The sequence below is a fragment of the Chroicocephalus ridibundus genome, chromosome 1 (genome assembly GCF_963924245.1).
Source record: "Chroicocephalus ridibundus chromosome 1, bChrRid1.1, whole genome shotgun sequence".
In the NCBI taxonomy this organism is placed as follows: Eukaryota; Metazoa; Chordata; class Aves; order Charadriiformes; family Laridae; genus Chroicocephalus; species Chroicocephalus ridibundus.
Window position 1 is genome coordinate 92028046 of NC_086284.1, and position 19830 is coordinate 92047875.

General features: G+C 38.4%; 1 protein-coding gene across 1 annotated transcript in view; it reads left to right on the forward strand.

Annotated features, from left to right (window-relative positions):
- IL1RAPL1 (interleukin 1 receptor accessory protein like 1) overlaps positions 1–19830 on the forward strand; it is a 758191-nt gene that overhangs the window by 569207 nt on the left and 169154 nt on the right. The window lies entirely within an intron of this gene.

Here is a 19830-nt window from a genome sequence, read left to right on the forward strand (position 1 = left end):
TCAAGGTAATAAACTTTTAATTCAGTAAGTTGTAGATTCCCTTCTTTTGTCCAATATGTAAATTCTGTAATTGTATTCTCTTTCTTCTCTTCTGCTTATTTGTGCAGTTAGGATACATTGTCACCCCAAATATCTGTACTGTGCCTTAGTAGACTACGCCTTGTTTAAACACAGCACTGCGTGTTGTATTTCACCTGTATGTGTAGTCAGCAAGCGGTAAAGCATATTTTTGCAGTATGCACTTATATTGCAGCACTTTTTGCTAGCAGCTTGTAATGACATCTTTAAATTATGCATATTATTTGGCTTTTTATTCATAAATCAAAAGGGAAAAAGCGCAAGCAATGAAACCGTCTCCTAAGGAGTTTGTAGTTTACTACAGATTTGGCAAAATCAACTACAAATAACCAGCATTTGCTGTAGTAAGGATGCTTCATCAATTTAGTATCATTTTATCATAAACACCTCCCCCCCCCCATTAGACTTTACATATTGAATGTGTTTGTTGGGTTTATTGTGGTTAATTCATTATGTGAAACAGGAACTTTATGGATTGTCATTTTATGCATGATTTTCAAACAGGAGGCAGCTTAGTTTCCATTTTCATTCCATTTCTTTCTTGAGGCACATGATGCTTAAAAAATAATTATCTTCATAATAATCTACATTAAGATTTCTCTCAATTTCTATACTATTCCTCTTCCTCTCTCCCCAAATGCTGTTTGACAACTTGCTGGCAGCAAATGTTAAAGTGACTAATTGCGCTACATCCTCTGCAGCTGTAGTGTGTTACAGCGCAGGCTAGAAAACTGGTTTCTGGCAGAGTCCTGGCTTCAAGAACCAGGTCACTAATACACAGTGGCTGGGTGGAGGAAGAGCGCTGGTACTTGATTGATGTGATGTGAACTGTACGGAAAACAGCCTCCCCAGCCTTTCCACTGAAGGCAAAGGCTCTATGCAAGCAGCCTCCAGCAAAATGCAAGTGAATTAATCAGGAGACGGTGGGGAGAAACTTGAAGATGAATGTGTTTTTGAAAGAGACGTTAAAAAAGTTCTTAGCAATTCACATAGCGTTAAGGAATTATTGTCATAGCGTTGCTGTTTCATAAAACTGGCATACTTTATTCTGCAATATGCCTATAGGTAAAGGTATAAACTGCTTGAGTACAAAAATAAAAAACAGTTTAAAAGTTTAATCCATCATTTCTTTCAAGATAATATATTGCAAATTTTCACTGTTAAAATATTCAGAAACACGTGGAATTAGTTCTAAAGTTAAATTATTAAATCGTGGTTCTTAAAATTATGCTTTCATTGTTAGAGCTTGAGCAGTGACAAGACTATTTCAGGCAAATGCAAGACATCCCATTGTGACCTTTTACCAAACAAGCACTTCTCGTAATTGCCTTGGGCTAGTGAATGCTACTATTACACTCATTTTCACAATAATTGTACACGTATTTGGAAAGATGTGTCATACATCTTTGGTGCCCAACTTACAATAGTTTGGTATGATTACAGTTAATTAAATCAAATGGGAAAACTGTACTTAATCATGTTAATTGCTTGAATAAAAAGATCCAGAAATTTGTAGAAAAGACCTATAAAGTATTTCCCATATTCTCACTGTGAGTCCAAACTGGGAACTTTTTTTTTTCAGCTTTGAGCCCCGTATTGTTCCCAGTTTTTGGAAATGTGGATCTCTTGATGATTCTTCATCAGTCCAAATTCCAATTTAGGATTTGGTTTTCATTTGTTATGTATGTTTTTTTCAAAATGCCTAAGCCAGTGATGCCTACCAGAAAAAAAAAAAATGGGGCTAACTTCTGGCAATCACTTCTGATTTCACTGAGGTGGTTTTAAGACTTTTCTCCTCCTCAATCCATCCCCTCACAGAATCAGAGAATTGTAAGGGTTGGAAGGGACCTTCAGGGATCACCTAGTCCAAACCCCCTGCCAGAGCAGGGTCACCTAGAGCAGGTTGCACAGGAATGCATCCAGGTGGGTTTTGAATATCTCCAGAGAAGGAGACCCCACAACCTCTCTGGGCAGCCTGTTCCAGTGCTCTGCCACCCTCAAAGTACAGAAGTTCCTCCTCATGTTGAGATTGGATTTCCTGTGTTCCAGCTTGTGCCCATTGCCCCTTGTCCTGTCGCTGGGCACCACTGAGAAGACCCTGACCCCATCGTCTTGACACCTGCCCTTTAGATATTTACAAGCATTGACAAGATCCCCTCTCAGTCTTTTCTTCTCCAGGCTAAACAGACACAGGTCTCTCAGCCTTTCCTCATAAGAGAGGTACTCCAGTCCCTTGATCATCTTCACAGCCCTCCACTGGACTCTCCAGTAGTTCCTTGTCTGTCTTGAATGGGTGAGTCCCAAACTGGACACAGTACTCCAGATGAGGCCTCACCAGGGCACAGTAGCGGGGGAGGATGACCTCCCTCGACCTGCTGGCAACACTCTTTTAAATGCACCCCAGGAGACTGTTGGCCTTCTTGGCCACAAGGGCGCATTGCTGCCTCATGGTCATCCTGTTGTCCACCAGGACTCCCAGGTCTCTTTCAGCTGAGCTGCTCTCCAGTAGGTCAGCCCCCAACCTGTACTGGTGCATGGGGTTATTCCTCCCTAGGTACAGTACACTTGCCCTTGTTGAATTTCATTAGGTTCCTCTCTGCCCTCAACTTTTGCCCCTGTAGTATGGTTAGGAAAATAAGTTTTGAGTGTGCATCTCTATCTCTTAACATTGTATTTACCTTTTTGTTTTGTTCTGGGACCTTGGACTTCCATTCCTAGTGAAACAACCAACTTAAGAAGAGCTCCATGCTGAAGAGTTAGTTTGCTCAGTGGACCTGTTACCCACAGATGATACAGAGGAAGACCAGACCACTGGGTTCGCAACAGCTAACACATTGTGAGAGTGGTCTCAGCCTGGACCAACTGGCCCAGAGGCAGGACTTGTTCTCTGTGCATCAGTAGGGAAGTTGTAAGCACTGCTCATGATTTTAGTACAAAGTTCTCTAGGTCTAAAGAGCCACGGGTAGGGCTGTGGGTCCTGCATATGGCTCCACTGTAAAAATCTGTGTAAATTATTTCTGCTGAGGAGTTCAGTATGGACTGCTATGAATATTTATAGTGTTGAATATAAAATACAGACAAAAGTGCTGAGCAGCAGGAAAATCTTTAAGAAAAATGAATGTATTTAAGTAGTTACATTATGACAGAGTAGTTTCATAGTTCTATAAGCAAATAATTCTCAGCAGATAGAAGGATGATGGATATTTTGCACATTTTAAATTTCACTTCTCATAAACAACTGTTCTTTCTGCTAATAGAAAGAAGCAATTAGAAAATCTATTTTATTTCCTTGAGTTGCTTACTTTCATTAGAGGTCGGTAGGATTTGTCTACTAATTCTTCCAACTGTTAGCCTTCCTGGTATTACAGAAATGTGGCATTGTAGTTGCTAACCTCATCTGACCGTCTTTTATTTTAACAGCTTAATATTTATTTTAGAATCAGCACATAGACATCTGTCTATCTTTTCTATGTTCAACTCCTGTCTTTTTCCATTTGTGTATTTACAAAACACCATAAAAATGCATATTATAGCTACCTAAATATCTGGTAATGGAGAAGCAAAAACATATCCGCAGACTGTGAAGAAAGCGGTTTATACAGAAGAGTATAAAAGTGCAAATGCCTATTAATGAGGTAAATCCATTTTAGTAAGTGCATTTTAAGGTGCATTTACAATAATAAAAATGCTAAGATGCATGCAAATGATTGTCTGAATGAATATCTGATTGTTCTTAGCTTCAAAGTACCTTTTTCTGGTGTTGATTCATAAAATTAAGAAAGTCTATTGTGTGAAGTATTTTTTGAGTTTAAAAACGTATTTTAGATGTTCCTAAGTCCCACTGCCAATAGCTCAGCTATTAATAACTTGGCTATCACTTACAAGCAGCTTTTAGTATGTCTGTTTTTTCAAAAAATGACAATACTTGGCAGGGAAATTGGCTCCTATTTTGTTTGCAAAAAGTTTAGCAGTCAAAAACCTGTTTTAGAAAAGTTTGAAAGAGTCTCATTCTGGTGTGAGCTCTTGTGTCAGAACTCCAATGCGAGGGTGTTCTGGCATGGGCAAAGCAGAGGTGAACGGGAACAAAACGGCCTCCCTTCTTCACCCAAAACATCTGTATTATAGAAAATACAGCAAGGCGATTAGGAAGATAACAAATTTTTAATACAACAAAGATTATTTCTTTAAGGTCCCTTGAAAGTGAGCTGGTTATTTTACCCTGCTTTCAGCAGGGGTTTTGGACTAGATGACCACCAGGTTAAGCTCCTTTCCAACCTCAGCCATTCTGTGATTCTGATATTTCACATAATGAACACACTCTTAGAAACCCTCTTTGAAATATCCACATATTGATGAGGCATTCTGATTAATATATAAATAAGGTACCATATACTTGCAAAAATTGCAAATCTTTCAGTAACACTTTCTGTTCAAAAAGACTTATTGCAGCCTGCTTTTAATATCTTTACAATATTTGTTTGTGAAATGTGTTTTTTTTAAATCTGTCCAATGTTGCACATGATAATTTCCTAGCAAGATTTGCTATATACTCATCCTTGCTTTGCCTTCAACTGCATTTTTTGTTTTCTGGTGTATACGGTTTGGTTTGCTTTGAAGTATGTACTAAGTCTAATTCTCCTCCTTTCTCACCTTTCCCTTTAAAAAAGAAGGAGATGGAGGAGAGCAGGAAAGCTGTGCGTACATCAAGGGACACACATTCACTGTGACTTCTTTTGCCTTCCACATTGCTTCCTAGCATAAGGTTTTCCCCAAGAAAATGACTATGGCACGGCTCCAGGGTTCTTCCACACCACAAATTTTTCCAATTTCTTGCTTATTGATTTCTGATAGCTTGAATCCACCTTGTACTTCTTCAAAACTAGTTGTACTTCCAGAACTGAAACACGGAATAATATATCTGGCTTCATACCATTTTTGTTATCTGTTTCTTTACTTGCTTTTCTGTTGCTGGCATACATGAAAAGTATTCATTTCAAATTTATCAGAAGTGAGTCTGGCTGAACAATGCTTAACTTATAGCATATTGATGAATTTTTTTTAAATACATGTGAAGGATAAATATATACATACGGAATTGGTTTGGGATGCCACAAACACTTGATAAATTTGGTTGTATCAAAATAAGTGGCAAAGTAATGATAGGGGAGAAAGCTTCAAGTGACGCAAGAATTTGAAGCTTTGCATTTATACACGAAGCAGCTAATTTCAGCAGAAGTGTGTGATGTTATCATGCTTTCTTCCACTCTTCCTTATGCAAAGTGAATTTGGGAGTGATTTGCTTTCCATTCTCATTCTCTTACTCTCTGTCACTGAGTATGCTTGAAAAAGATACATATTTGTAACACAGAAAGTATACTCGTGTTTTTTTACTATCTTTTGAGACTCCATTGTGGCAGTCTCTACATTTTCGATTTGTGATTAGTCCACCCAGTGACTAATTTAAGTTAGTGCACTACAGCCCATTAAGCTTGCCACCATCCTAGCTGAGGTATCATTCCTTGTTACATCACCTTTTATTGTGTGTTCCCCAGTGATCAGCATTAAACAACTATAATGAGGCTTTAACAGAGTTAAAAAAGGAAGCTGAGCAGAGGGGAAGGAAGCAGAGATGAACACTGTAAGCATGGCACTTCTCAAACAGCTAAAAAAATAAAGTAACAGTAATTACCTTTTTTAGTTGTTTTGAAAAATAGTGTCTTTATTTACTTTTGGCACTGATTTGATACTTTCAGTGTTTCTTCCCAGGGTTATATGTTATGAATCAGTCATGAGAAGGGCCTGTGATAGCTTTTGAAGTCGAAGTGAAACCCACTTGTAATAGTAAAAACTATCCCATCTGATATGGATGGTAGTATGACACAATACAGGAGAAAACATCCATATGTGCCACCAACAAGTGTTACAGGTAAATTAAACTTCTGACGGAGGCAATAATTTCTGGATCCTCTGTGGGAGAAGTTACATGGAAGAAAACAACAAATATTGTGACTATACATAACTGAGATATAACTGAGTCAGAAAGGAAATGTTAGAACAGTCTTTATGCTTTTGACACATATTCTGACCATTTGTACATGATACAGAGTGCCTAGTTTTCCTAAACACCCAGTACCTGTGGGCTACAGTGGGAATGTGATATCCAGAGACTTTGAGAATCCACCTAGGTGTCTGTATGCATACTTTAGTAATTGAAACATACACCTTTAAAATGCTTATTTCTTTTCCCTCACCCTTGTCAGTACATGAAGTTGCTAATATAATTACTATGAATATAAAACATCCATAAAGTCATGCTTAGAGTATATCTCTTTTTATTTAAAGTATAAGAAAAAGTGGGCAGGCTAGTCTTCTGGTTTTGTTGGCTGCATTACTTCTTTCTGAATTCATTTTCCTTTGTCTTGGAATGTAATGTAGGAGCAGAAGATATCATCTGTTGTTCATTTGACTCAGAAGATCCTCTTCTCTTCCTCCGATGTAGTAGCTTGCTGTCCTGTCTGGGGAAGTGCTGTGTCCTAATGTTTACTGCCTAAATATTAATAGTAACATAGAGTCTCTTTGATTTCTGAGATGCCAGTCTTTTGGTCAGACTGCTCCTAGCCAGTGCACTGCATAGCAAAGGTATGGCTATTACAGCTGGATAGTAAATGTTATTTGCTGCCTTTCTCTGCCTACAGGAGCTGGAGCCATGTAATGTAATATCTACTTCTCACAGCTGTTTGTGGGATGAAAATTTCCTTGCTATCAAAACTGAACGCAGAAGCCACAAGAATGAAATATTTCCAAGGAACAATCTTCTGATCAATATAAGAATGAGGATTTTTTTCATGATAAAAAACTTTTCCTATTCTCTCTACAATTTTGTTTGGCATCTGTAAAATGTACAATATTTCTGGTTCAATCTTTTTCTTTCTCTGTTTCCAGTAAAAACAATTTCAATTGTTAAGAGGTTGCTACAGCTCTACGTTTTTAGGTTATAAATAGGTTTGGTTTGATTATCTTGTGGATGAAGTGACAACTATTTTTCTCATTTCTCCAGCATGGCCAGGTTATGCACTTATTTGAACATGCAAAGGAAGTCAGCCATATAAACCAAAAGCAAAGAATATTTGTGTGCAAAATGAGTTATGCTGATACTTTCTACACAGACTCTGTATTACAGATTTTTAATTCATTGGGAAAGAGTCTAGTTTGCTGGGTTTTCAGCCAAAGAATGCTTTTCAGCCAATTCACTTGCTTTCCAGCTATTTAGGTTCCTGCTTCTAGATATATACAGGGATTATGGTACCAAGTGTGATTTATAAAAGCACAGGAATTATACAAACAGGATCCGTATCAAGTCAAGAGTTTTTGAGAACTGGCATGACACTTAGGCTCCTAATTACCTATACAATTTTGAAAACTGAATTAAGACTCGTAAATCACTAATGATACGTTACAGTGAAGTATTGTACACCTGCAAGTAGCTCGCACGCTAGAAGCAGCATAGTTTTGTTAGCAGGGCACTCTTCCCTTGCACACCAGCACAGATTATTGAATTTCTGAAATAGAGTATTTTAGTCCAGACACAATGGTGTCCTAATATGTTTTTTCTAATGGTGCATATACATCTCTCTATGACACTGAATAGTGCCTTGTTGAAAAACTCCAAGATAGATTAGGAAATTCTAACATAGGTAGGTAGTCCCTCAGTTTAAATTTGTGTTTATAGTATTTCTGGTCTTTTAGCTTTGGCCTTGATTCAAACCAAAATACTATGAAATATGAAAGGCTTGTACCACAAGAACCAAGAAGCAGAAGCCTTGGCAGATGAAGAGCAGTATCAAGGAGAGTTTACTCTAAATGTTGTATGCAAAATGAACACTTCTATTTTAACCCCAGAGACCCCAAAATAATGTGTAATGAGATTTATTTTTTTTTTTAGATATTTCTGTCAAGAAAAGTAGACATGTCCACTGAAAATTTCAGAATTAGAAAATTTCTGAATAACCCTTCCTTTTCTGTGTAAACAATCCGTACATTTCATTACAAAGTCCTCCTGACGTTCAGAAGAAATAACAGGTTTGGGGAAAACTAAGGGGAAGCTTTCCATTCCCACTTCCTCTGGCCTAAGATGTTTGATTCTGAAGAGTGAGTAATGGCAATCAAAAGACTTATTGAGAATGCATGATGCTAGTGATTCTGCAAAGAAATAGGACAGCAAAGAAAACATATAAGTTTCTGGCCAAAGAAAACTGACATGCAGATCCTTTAATAAGCATTAATTGCCTTAATTCATAAAATGAACTTTGTCCGAACACTGCTTTCTGTTTCCAAAGGAAAGTAAGAGAAGATTTCTTTAAAAAAAAAAAAAAGTCAACTAAAGAGATAGAAGTCTGTCATCATTTCCCAGTTGCAGTATCTGAAAAACAAGCAATCCAATGTGATATACATTGTTTGCCAGCAATGGTGCTTTTTATCAACTTGTTTGTAATTAAAAGGGGGGGGGGGGGTTGTACTGTGTTTATTTAAAAAAAAATATTTTACAGATATTTTAGTTTATGAGTATATACAGATATTTACAACTAGGGTTCGGGTATTTTTATGCACCAAACATTAAATTATGGTTGTGTAACCACCAGCTCTGGTAACATTTCTGCAGACCAAATGTTTATGATGTCTAATCTCTGTTTGTTGCCAAGTAACCATGTGATATGTGCTAATATAACATCTGCCATACTGGGTTTGTTTAGCCAGGCTTATTTAAAGCTTAGTACATCAAATGGACAATAAGTGCCAGATATTATTGTTCTCAGGCATGTTTCCCTCCCTCTCCTTACAGGAACTGTGCAAATTTTTTGGTTTCAATGTCCTATGGTAGACCTTGATTTCTTAATATGTTACAAAACAGAAAAGCTATGGAAACTATAACTTCAGGGCTTAGACTCCAGACAAGATTTGTATAAAAATAATGCAAACCTGAAGTCCCCTGTGCCAGGATGTCTGCCGTTACATTGGGAGAGTCTGTACACACAGTACAGAACCAGGCAGAACATCAAGTTTGCTGATGATGCAAAACTGAGGAGTGGCTGACACAGCAGAAGGCTGTGCCGCCATACAGAGAGACCTGGACAGGCTGGGGAACTGGGCAGAGAGAAACCTGAAATTCAGCAAGGGCAAGTGTAGGGTGCTGCACCTGGGGAGGAACAACCCCATGCACCAGTACAGGTTGGGGGCTGACCTGCTGGAGAGCAGCTCTGTGGAAAGAGACCTGGGAGTCCTGGTGGACAACAGGATGACCATGAACCAGCAATGTGCCCCTGTGGCCAAAAAGGCCAATGGCATCCTGGGGTGCATCAAGAAGAGTGTTGCCAGCAGGTCAAGGGAGGTCATCCTCCCCCTCTACTCTGCCCTGGTGAGGCCTCATCTAGAGTACTGTGTTCAGTTCTGGGCTCCCTGGTTCAAGAAGGACAGGGAACTGCTGGAGAAGGCACAGCAAAGGGCTACCAAGATGATTAGGGGACCGGAACACCTCTCTTATGAGGAAAGGCTGTGGGACTTGGGTCTTTTCAGTCTGGAAAAAAGATGGCTGAGGGGTGACCTTATCAACACTTATAAATACTTAAAGGGTGGGTGTCAGGAGGATGGGGCCAGGCTCTTTTCAGTGGTGCCCGGGGACAGGACAAGAGGTAATGGGCACAAACTTGAGCATAGGAAATTCCATCTAAACATGAGGAGGAACTTCTTTCCTTTGAGTGTGGCAGAGCACTGGAACAGGCTGCCCAGAGAGGTGGTGGAGTCTCCGTCTCTGGAGACATTCAGAACCCTCCTGGATGCGTTCCTGTGCAGCTTGCTCTAGGTGAACCTGCTCTAGCAGGGGCTTGGACTAGATGGTCTCCAGAGGTCCCTTCCAACCCCTATCATTCTGTGATTCTGTGATCTGTATGATAAACTGTAGAGTTGTGCAGTGCAATTTGCACAGCGTGTCCCCCAACTCCATCCCCATCCTGTCTACTGCATAGTCACTAACCACCCAGGACACCCTGATAATTCTCCAGACTTTCTAAACCTGATTGTAAGTGCAAATACTTGCTAAAATTGAAAAAGCAAGTGGAGACCTGCTGGAGATTATTTGATCCAATCCCCTGCTCAGAGCAAGGTCAGTGAGGGCAGGTTGCTGAGAGTCGTGTGCAATTGGCTTTTGAATATCTCCAAGGATGGAGAATCTACAATGTCTCTGGGCAACTTGTTCCTGTGTGTGACCAAGAAACAAGAAGTTTTTTCTTACGTTTATGTGGAATTTCCAGTATTTCAGGTTGTGCCCATTGCCTCCTGTTCTGTCACTGGGCAGCACTGATAAGAGTCTGGCTCTGTTGTCTTTACTTCCCCCATCAATATTTTTTACACATGGATTAGATCCCCCTGAGCCATAGAATCATAGAATCATAGAATGGTTTAGGTTAGAAGGGACGTTAAAGATCATCTAGTTCCAACACCCCTGCCATTGGAAGGGACATCTCCCACTAGACCACCTCTTCTCCAAGATTAGCAGTCCCAGATCTCTCAGCCTCTTCTTGTATGAAATGCTCCAATCCCTTAATCATCATGGTGGTCCTTCACTGTCCTTTTCACAGTATGTCTACATCTCTCTTGTATAGAAGAGTCCAGCGCAGGACCCAGCACTCCAGATGTGTTTCATCACAGCTGAGTGAAGGCAAAGGATCACCTCCTTCAACCTGCTGGCCATTCTCTGCTTAATGCAGCCCAGGGTGCTGTTGGTCTTCCTTGATGATTCATAAGACTAAAACACTGAAATTACTTGGAGAAAGAGGTGTGCAGGTTGATGACAGAACCAGAACAGAGAGAATGAGAACAGGTTGCCTTTTATATCGGAGGATTTTGAAACAAAGCAACAGAATTAAAAGGTTGACTGCAAATCCAGAAAGAGGAAACTCTATGCAATGTTTAAAAACTTTAATTGCAAAGCCTTTAAATGTCAGCTCTTTGGAAGGGTTGAAGTGGTCAGGGTGCATAGGGTCCTATTTCCTTTAAAAGGCCTCCTCAGAGGCTGAGAAATCTTATTCTGAAATGTCAGCATTATCAGCAGAAAGATTTAGTTATGAAAAAAAAGCATAGAATATCTAGAATTTGTGTTCAAAGGTCATGAGCTACAGTATTTCCAAGAACTATCTGCCCTAACTCTCAAAAAAAAGAGAATAATAAAAGCAAGGCAGGAAGAGATTCACACGTATTACTATTCGCTTCCTTAAATCAGTGTCTTACAATAGATGACTTTAAATGAGGGAAAGTACACTCCGGTTAGTTGGGTTTAAAACCTAAATCTGAGGCAGGGTATACAAAGTAATAGGCCAAAAGTGGAAACTAATGATAAAATGCAGGGGAAAATTTTAATGATTGTGAAAAGATTGAAGAATAGAAATAACAGTGAATAGTAAAATTCAACTGGCAAACATGAAAGTGAAGCTGAACAAGAAAATCTAGGTATACGTAATTAATCAGACAATACAAATGAGATTTTCTGGGAGTCATCCAGTACGAATAATAGAGTAATTCTTTAGAAAATGTGTGTTTGGGCTAGTCACAGAGAATATAACCCTGTGATACTCCCCCTGCCCCCCCTATATTTCCTATATTTTAACCTATAGAGAAAAGGAAAGAGAACAGAGGAAGGCGAATGATGTGAAAAGGGAATCTATAATGATATGCAGAGAAATTTTAATAGTGTGTATTGCAGAACGCTTGCTTGCTGTGAAATGTGTGAGTCTGGCTTTTCTTACATGTTTGCCCGAACCTCATGATTTATATAACTCTCTGTTTTGCTTCATGAATATGTAATCTATTCAGGTAGCCCAGTTGTTAAGAACACTGCGTATGTTTCTATTTATTTTACAAGCCTTATACAAGATTCATACAACACACCACTTCACCGAAGACTCTTCTAAACAAAGGCATAACCTAACATGTAGGTATAGGAGCAAAAAAATACTCTTATGGGTTCTAACTGCAAATAAATATGTCTACAAGTAGTCACAGTAAAGGTCATGGTTCATGTAGATCCCTCCAAAAATCATTAGCATGGGCTTCCAGACTTAATAAGTACTAGGAAACAACCTCCCCAAATTTTTCATTTGTCTTGGAATAGAGCAGCAGCAGAAACTGCAGCATATACAGTTTAACTGAGGTGAACTGGATTAGCTTAATCCTGTTCTCGCACAGTGGTAAAGACAAGGATGTTTTAGGCAAAGGTCCATGTAGATAAAATTGTACAATAAGTTGAACCTGAACCAAGAGCACAGTGCACAAGAACTAAAATATGCCAACTGTAGTGGTCTTCTCTGTCCTTGTCCTATTTTGTTCTATGAGGTGTTGCCACTACAAGGGGAGAAGGTAGAGACCACACAAAATGTCAGACTCCATTGACACGTTTTATAAGAGTGCCCTGTTACATGTGACAAGCAACAGGTGTGGGTGCCCTCCTCAATGAGTATAAAAATGGTCACACAAAGCATCCACTTATGGCACTCTGGCAGGAAGACACGTGGCTATTTTAGCCTAGAGGACTCACATGAGCCATTAATATAAACATGACAAAACAGAAAAAAAAATCCCGCTGAATGAAATGGTGGTGAGCTTCACTATTAAGCTGAAACATCAGAGCATCTCCTGGTGGAAGTGCCCCTGGATGCATAGTTTCATTCTTTTGCTAACAAGAGTATTTATTTTAATTAAATGCACAGATAATATATCACATGCTTGTTTATAGCAAAACAGCAGCAACCATCTTTTTCACCATTTTTCAGGTTTTTTTTCAGATGATCTGATGTGTCTTAGATGGAAGTGAAGGAACAAATTTAACAGAGCAAGCAGGCAGACCAAGTTTCAGCATGACATGCTTTTCAGAGACCTACCCAGGAAATCTGATTTCCATTGTCTTGCTTCAGGGATTAGTTTTGTACAGAAACAATGGTGTAATGCAGAGGAACTTTATGCAAGAGATAAAAAAAAAAATTTTGGATATTTTTGATCCTTTAATATTTTTATTTGTCTTTTTGTATTTTGTGTCTCCTCTTTTTTGTGGGGGAGAAGGAGTCCTGTCCCTATAATAAAAAGTCTTCTAGGATCAAAGCCTTGCTTTATTCCTTCCTTTCCTCTTTGTAAGATCGAAATATAAATTCTAAATCTGCCACACAAAGAGACTGATACTGTCAAGATGTTCGACTGATATTTCACACAATAGTTTTAACTGCATATACTGGTTTGTTGGTTGTTGGTTTTTTTTGTATTTCAAGACTGCATTAGCATCTGTGATGACAGCATTTTGCTTATTTGTACTTTTTCCTTGGAGACCACTGGGAACTGCCACTGTGTGTTCAACAAAACTAACAGGAAAAAAGCAAAAGAGCAATATATACATCTTCTCTGAAGTCCTAGGTGTAGCACAAATGTCGCGTCAGATTCAATTAGAGATGAGCAGATAATGAAAACCCCAGCATCTGGTTGTATTTGCTCTTCTCCTCCAGTACACAACCTGGTTTTAATCACAGGGGACTCAAAGCTTAAAACTTTTTAAAAGGCTTCTTGGAAATATTATTCCCATCTTCTAAGATTTCTAAGATTTCATTTTAGCAATGCCTCTTCTTTTGTCAATATGCACCACTGAAGCTTTTACATAACAATGGCCTCTTTATTAGTTAACATTTTAACTGCTTCTGCACCTTCTCCTAGGAAGTGATAATATTCTATTTACTGCATTATATACTTATTTTAGGAAAATTTTCTTAGGTAAAAAGAATTGAGGATTATAACTTCAGTTTGTGAAAAACATTAGAAGAGAGGATTAGGTATGAGAAATAAAGACCTTTTTCATTTGTATGCCCAGAGCTGTAGGGTTGGTGTTTTTTTTTTTTTTTAATATGTATCACAGAATCATAGAATGGTTTGGGTTAGAAGGGACCTCAAAGATCGTCTAGTTCCAACCCCCTGCCGTGGGCAGGGACATCAATGTGGTAAGGAGAAGACAATAAGAAAGACATAAACTGAAAGAAGAGGGCAGATTTTTTGTCTCTCAGTGCAAGATTTATGGGAACATTTCAGAAGATAAAAGCTGATCTTCAATCAGTCATAGTGATAACTAAGTCACATTAAGCAGCTCATTTACAGTCATACGCCTATGGCTTCACACACGTATCTTTAGTATCCTTATATGTGTCTGCCCTCAGTTTGAACTGCTTGATTCAGGGTATAACCAGGCTTGTTCACACTGTGAGGCAGAATATTCTTACCGGGCTGATGTGTGATTCATGGCGTATGTGATTTTAAATTATGCCCTTGTGGATGAAAACTAATCTGATTGTAACTGAGAAATAAGATTTAACGTTGTTAGAAGTCTCAAGCAGGTACAAAGAATTTCCTTTTTATGAAAGACTTTGCCATAGATTTATTTTTTAAAAGGCAACGATTTCTCTAGTGATATATCTGAATATGTAGGGCTATACCTGTGTTAGGAGAAATAAAGAAAAACTCAACATCCTTGCATTGCATAACTTCAGTTTTGCTCTGCTCACAATTGCTCTGAGAAACCTCAGAGATCTCAATATTAATATTCATCTGGATAGTGACTGTGTATATTAATGTTTCAAGACTGCAGGTTCAGGCTGCGCATAATTAATTTTATTGCAACCTAGTATAGACTACCGCTACTGCATTATTTCTTTTACAGACATCACTATTAAAGAAAAAAAAAAAAAAGAAATCAAACCCAAAAACATACACCAGTGTTTTCCAAGGTACTGCAGTTATCAGCTGAAAAGCTATATTTTTTCCTCCTATTCTCTAAATTTACCTGTGATTGCTAAATATTGCCATCTACGGCAGCTTTTCATAAATGATGGCTTTCCAATGACAGTGCTTTATTTCAAGAGCCCTCGCATGGAGCGGACATTTTAACATACCAAAAAATAAAATCTGTTGCCTTAAACTCCTTTCAAATCCTCTCCACTGCCCTTGGTATGAGTTCATCATGCTTGACAATGCTTGGTTAAATGTTGAGATGCAGTGGTTAGAGGGGTGAGCACACCACATATGCTTCATAGCCAGGCACTGGCCAACTCTGAGGGCACGAGGGGCAGGCAGCAGTGCCAGGCACTATGCTGAGAAGTGCCTGAAGGTTCAGCTTTTTAGTCAATCAGACCTAATAACCCTCCTCTGACAGAGCTGCCTTGTCCCCTGAGGTCATTTGCCTGTGCCAAAAATAGCAGAATAAGAAAGGACAAAAGGAAACCCAGGCTCAGAAAATCAGCAGGAAATTAAATTGTAATGAGGAATTCTCTCAGTTTCTAGAGGCAAGCTAAGAGATGGGGGATCTTTCTGAACTGTGGGGTGAATTCAAACAAACAGTGTGGACTTCAAGAAAAGAACTCCATCTCTCTGGTTTCCCTTGATTTCAAAATGTAGGAATATTTTACCTTATCATAGTAATTAATTCTTTCCCCTATTTAACCTGTGCTATAGTTGCAGTGTCTTCCAGGGAGATGTCATTCATTTGTTCTAAAAATGGCCTAAGTTCATAAACATAAGAAGTTTAATCTCATTGTATCATCTCAAGTCTCAGAGAGATCAGAAGGGTTTTCATCCTCAGAAAGTAAGTTTTACTTCAATAAAAAGTTGAAGAAATGTTCTAAAAATATAAATAATGCAGACTGGCCAGGTAAGGGAGCCATTTCTGTGAATTTTTGTCCTTGCAGGAAGTGTCCAGCCAATAAACTGCCTTTCTGAGTTGCAGACAATTCCACTCAGCCCTGTCTACCTGTAAGAAACTTAGACTATTTGTAATCATTACAATTTGCAAAGAGGAATCTGAGAGCACTTTGTAGAAGAGACATAAACATAGATCTTTGGAATTATAATTTTTCTATTATAAAGCTTGTGGGTTTTGAGGCAGTTCCATTTTTTGATGTCCAGATTAGTGATATTTTGAGGTACAGTTTGGATTAAGCTTTTCTTCATTAGCTGTGTTAAATTCTAACAGGTGGCTGGTCTCTTCAAATAACAGAATTTTGCATAGAGCAAATGTATGGAAGTAGGTGGCTGATGTAAAAATACTGCCTTCTGGCTAGTTTCCAGTGGGTGACTGATTGTGGTGGCTCTCAATTTCATCACCGCAAGACAAATTGTTGAATGTGTTTTAAGTGTACATCCAATCTGATAGACATGGAATGTGAATTTAGGCACTTTCTCTTTGAGGAAGATCAATATTTCTGCAGCTGAACGGTATCTCTGAAGTTAAATATTAATTGTTAATATGGCCTCAGAATTGGTTACTTCACTTATGCTTGTTGGCTTTTTTTACTGTAGTTTGTTTCTAATGAAAAACAAGTTTGACACATATTTGTTCTCAAACCATTCATCAGTGAAGGTTCAGTAATCAAACATAAGATGGGCTGCAAACTTGATTTATGATCCAACAGCTTTTCTTTGAAAGAATCTGACCTGTCAAACCCCATTTTTTTGAAAGGAATATACCAGTTTTTGTTAGCTTTTTCTTGGATAAGGTTCTTGACTCTTAAGCGGGAAAGGAAAAAAAAAATAGGGAAAGAGAGAAAGAGAAAGGAAAAGGGGAGGGGGCATGGGAAGAGAAGGAGGGAGAAGTGCACGCATGCATCAGTAGATAATAACATCCAGAAACTAAGATTGTTGCCAAGACACTTGAGAATTCCCTTGAGAATAGGAACCTGAACACACTGTTCCTCCTGTATGACAACCATGTTGATAACTACTACCTGGTGGGAAGAGGACCCTCTCTTTATTTTTTTCAATACATTCAAAAGAGTTCTGGTTCTTTGCATACAGTACAGAACAGGAAGTGCTTTTATATCACGGATATTTTTGTAGGATGTGAAAATTATTGCCTTCCTACACCTATTCATAAAAAAGAAAAAAAGGTATTTAACTTGTTTAAGAGACCATCTGTAACTGTTTAAGAGACCAATTGTGAGTTTTGTAATTTTTGTTGGATTCTTGCTATTTCATAGAAGTTTAGGAAGAAAGGATTAAAAGCTGTTTTTGCTGTTCAGTTTAGTAGATAACTGTGCCTCTATATACCCATTGGAAAATTATATTAATTTTGAATAGCCTGTTGCATTGGTTGACCAAGTCAAGAAGTCACACCCCATGGTTTGAAGGATATGAAACAGCTTGTAGGAGACACATAAGTCTGCTTCAGAGTTTCTAAACAACATGAGGATTACAGAAACTCTGTGCTGTCCATTAATGTTGCTATCTGTGGAGAGTGTAAACTTAAAAGGGAGCTGGCAAAATTCCCACCTCTGCCTCAGTCCATATACATACATTTGCAGGCTAATAAAAAAAATAAAATAACAGACACTAAAGGTGTTGATTGACTGAGGACACATTTCCTTTGAAAATCTGATATTTTAAAAGTACCGAGTTATTAAAATTATTTTCCTTGCCTATATTACTCCCATTCACAGTATTCCTCTACAGCCTAAAACTCTGGAATGCAGAATACCCAGGGATGCTTTTGCTTTTCCAGATGGGTGAAGGAGTTGGCTCTGGGGGATATGATTGCTTGTAGTATAGATATACCCACAACGCTGTTAGGTTGGTAGGCATCAATAGGGAATGCAACACTGAAATACTGATATTTGCCCCAATTTAGAGAGCTTAGAGATGCACTGCTGTATTAAGAATTATTCTTCCTGGCCACAAATATTGGTAACTATCACTATAAAATAAGTACACAACAGAGTTAATCTCTGGTGTATCTTGGTTTAATGTTGATTAGAATTTTCACGTACTCATGGATGATGGGACAGAGTGCAGTCTCAGCAAAATGGGAGGAATGGGTGACAAAGTGAAGGGTAGGGCTGCTGTTTAGGGAGAGTTTGACAAACTGCAGAAAGTCATGGAGTCCAACAAAGCCTAATGACACGTCTTGCTCTAGAATTGGAATAACCCTGCGCACAGTGTAGAACCAGGGAGTGACTGAATAGGAAAAAGCTTTGCAGGAAAGGTCCTGGCAGCCAGGTGGACAGTAAGTTGAACATGAGTTGGCAAAGGCCAACTGCACAGCTCTTGGCAAGAATTTAGCAGGTCCAGGAGGATGATCCTTCACATGTATTTAGCATCTGTGAGGGCACATCTGGAATGCTGTGTCAAATTTTGGGCTCCCTGCTGTACAAAAAGACATGGACATAGTGGATGGAGTCTAGTTCAGGGCCACAAGGTGGTTGGGGGCTGGAATGCCTGAAGTGGAGAAATATCCATTCACAGAGATGTTCAAAATATGACTGGATGAGGTGCTCACAACCTGCTCTATTGGACCTGCTTTGAGGGGAAGGTTGGACCACTTGGCCTCCAGAGGGTCTTTCTGACCTACATGCTCCTGTGATTCTGATACATCAGTTATGCGTGTAATTTATTATTTTCAGTAACATTTTCTCTGTTATATTATCTATTGAATCTCACAAGTTATGGGAAAATTAAATTGGGCACAAATTTTATAATAACTTCATAATACATACATTAATATCCTGTGCCTATTCGTTTAAAAGTAGGAAGCCTCTTAGAGACCTGAAGTACAGGACCACAAAAATAATGTCGATCTTTGCTTAAATTGAGGAAAATACTGTTTTATAATCTACTTATTTGTTACACTTGGATTACTATAGTTACTATAATATCATCAGTTACTATATCTTTACTTACAATGAGAGAACTTTGTTTGCTCGAAGAGTTTCAAAACAGATTTAGAACAACAGTGACTCAGAAGACATTATCTGATGAATGGTAATTGAGTTGAGAATGACAGAACTGCAAAACTAAATTTAAATTCATAGTGGATGGTGTTTAAAATATGGCAATGTGCTGATAAATTATGAGCCTTTACAGAGAAGTTAAGAAATGGGAATGACTAATTTTGCAGTTTAAGAAAAAGTATATTTTGAATCCTTTTCCCTTCCACCCACTTTAGCCTCCAAGAAAAAGAAACATTAAAAAAAAGAGACAAAGAAAGCTAAAAAGCATTCAAATTGTTGTAAAGAGAAGTAACAGCCCAGAGATGTTGCCGAAAAGTCTTTCACAGCTGTGCCTCTCTCCAAAGTGTGTAGTGCAGAATGATTTCCTGTAGAGAGTAGAAGCTGTTGTTGGAAAAATGAACTGAAAGAGGGTCTGTGGATCAAATCCAGTCCTTTTCCCATGCTTGAAGAGATATGTTGATTCAGTCCTAGATCTGATGGATCAACATCCCAGACACCAATTGGGTGGGTTTATGCTCTGGTGAGAAAAAGGAGAACCTCTGTATAGCAGAAACATATGAGTTGATAATGGATCCATTCTGTAATTGCTGCAGAGTTGAAATTAATACTGTAGATTTTGAAGGGCACTGATAATTCAATCAAAGAGCATAGGAAACGTAGTAAAGAGAACTAAACCTCTTCTGCAATTCAATTGACAGGAGACGAGAGTGTTTAGTAGATTAAACCCATACACACGTGGATGTGTGTGTGTGAGTAAGAAAGGAAACAGTGATTTTGACAAGTTGGAGGGAACAAATATTATAGAGTTATATCAAAATGTCAAATGTACTTTAAATCTCTGACAGCCCATAATCTGTGTTAAAGATTGAAGTACAAATTAATGTTGAAAAGCAAAATATCAAAATGTTCCAGGTGACTACAAAAGTTGGAGCTTTCCCATGAACATTTACTATCAATT